This window comes from Coptis chinensis, chromosome 6, assembly GCF_015680905.1.
Source record: "Coptis chinensis isolate HL-2020 chromosome 6, ASM1568090v1, whole genome shotgun sequence".
Lineage (NCBI taxonomy): Eukaryota > Viridiplantae > Streptophyta > Magnoliopsida > Ranunculales > Ranunculaceae > Coptis > Coptis chinensis.
In genome coordinates this window covers 16,421,614-16,424,009 of record NC_141461.1, presented here as the reverse complement: position 1 = coordinate 16,424,009, position 2,396 = coordinate 16,421,614, and the positions used below count along the sequence as shown (strand labels likewise).

Below are 2,396 nucleotides of genomic sequence, written 5' to 3'. Positions count from 1 at the left end.
CTCGGTCTTTCCTAAATCCAATCTCATTCTCCTTCCTCCTTTGTATGTAAAGGAAAGCTAAAACGCAACTTTACAGGTGTCATTCTTTTGCTCTTCTTTATGGGAAGGTTGTTTGTAAGTAGGTACTGCTAAGTTGTTGTATGTGGGTAAGCGCGCACAATGTAACAAGGAGGGGAATTGGGGAAGGTCGATTAGGAACACAATCCCACACGGGGGAAAAAAGAGAACTAGTGAGGACAATTTATAATAAGATAAAGGGTGGAAGAAGGAATCAAGTATCTTTGCGCTTGGGGCAATGACGCAGCTAGAGAGGTCTAAACAAGGCACGTCAATTGCTGGTTGAACACTGTTCCAAACCCATCTTCGGCCTAGGTGTGCCTTGGCCGTCGGGAATTTCTGCAAGGGCTCCCAAACAAGGGTAAAGCACTAAAATTCTTAGTACTAAATATTCTAAAGTGTGTATCTAATTCTTATATGAATACTACTATGAAAATCATTAGCTTTTGTGTCTGACGACCTTCAGCAGACACAGGGTAAAAATTGTGAGTAGCATTTCACAAAATTTATCCTGCAAATTAGTAGTACTAGTAACTAATAAGCATGCAAATTATTAGAAGATAGAACTATACGTTGAGATTCTGGAGTTGTTCATCATCTTCACTTATCGTTTAAAAGTGGTGGATGATGGCACAAAAATAATTGCAATGCAACTAACAGTTAAATGGAATGAAAAGTGCCTTAAAATATAGGCTCCAGCAAACAAATTTATCTCCATGCGGCATGCATCCATCAGCAGAAATATAAGTATGAGCAGAGCAAATGCGTCTCTAATTAAGTTTCAGACATCTCCAAATTAAATCTTCCAGACTCCAAGAAGTATAAAGCTAGTTTACATATCCTATATTTCAAGTCCCTCATTTTCGGTCTGCTTTCATGACTTACTTGGGCTTCAGAAGCTTCATCCTTTCTTCATAGTCATTCATTTCCTCCTGGTACCTTTCCTTGTCCATTTCCCGCATTTCTTCATAAACCTACAGCAACAATAATTCTAATGTCAAAATTAACAATCAATGGAAATCAAAGATTCTAAAATAACCTGAGAAATAACAGCTGATATTCAAGCATAATGTCATAGTTGTTACTATTAGATATACTAGCAAACGGGCACGTGCGATGCACGTGATAGGCAAAACCTTTTGATCAAGGTTGGAATGCATAAATATGAATTTTGTTTTTGGTTTTTATCCTTTGGTAAAAAAATGAATTGTACTATTAATTTCCTAAAAGATCCCACTATTCATTTTCTACTTTGTTCTTAGTTGTTCTACACTTTTACTTGCAAAAATATTCACGGTACAAAGCTTTGCTATATACTAAATCTGGTAAAGAACTTCCTAAGAACACCATCAAGTAACATGTTTGGAAAAGAAAAGAAAAAAATTAAGATAAATAAAGAAATATATGATACACGGCAAGTACAACAAATTACAGATAAATAATTTCCAATTTTGATGTCTTGTCCAGCGTTTTCTCTATCACGAGCAGTCGCGAGCAGGTAATACGATTTTGTGAACTCTAAAACAAAGGTAAAGTCCAAAACCACTATGCTAGTTTCATGAGAATGTATGTTATGCCAAATGGCTTGACTCCTCCAAGAAGCATTTTCCTCAGCAGCTTTGTAGCAATAGTTTTGGCCTTGACATGAGCTCTATCAAAGTCTTATATACATTTCTGGCATACCCTCACTTGCTACAACTCATAAACATTTTCTTCATAGCCTCTACATCACTCCTAAGTTGCAAACAATTAAGCTACTATGGATATGAGTGACAATTATTGTTGTGTAGATCTGTTAACATGTTAACAAAGGTTGTAATTTTCTGATCCATCTCCACCTCCCATGTCATCGAGGCTTCATCCATTCAGCTAGCTTTCTTGAATAACTTAGAGGATGTATATCTATTAGTCCATGCTTGCAAAACACATAAGCAATTGCAATTGAGATGCTATACCTAATTTAACTATTTTGTCGACTTCATTTCCACCAAAGCTCTTCGGCTCAATATAATCCTCCTAGGCACAAAGATGTAGTGCCTTACATGTAGGAGCTTTTATACTACAAACATATCAGAGATGCCAAAATAATTAACTTGTTATAGAAAATTTGCCAAAATGCTAATAGATTGCCCATAACACCAAAAAAACAATCAAAATTCAACGTACGGTGATTCCTACGATGAGTCTCCATTGATTTATTAATGAGGCATGATCCACTTTAGAGATCATGGACTTAGGGAGCTTACTAAAATGCTCTAGCAGAGACATCCTACTCTATTTGGGAGTAGCGCACGAAAACAATACAATCGAAAAGACCACGTGAACTTTTGTGGAATCTT

The 2,396-nt window shown here is 36.4% G+C and overlaps 1 pseudogene; it reads left to right on the top strand.

Annotated features, from left to right (window-relative positions):
- The first annotated feature begins 277 nt into the window (after positions 1-277).
- Positions 278-415, top strand: LOC147491773 (U4 spliceosomal RNA; annotated as a pseudogene).
- The last annotated feature ends 1,981 nt before the right edge of the window (positions 416-2,396 follow it).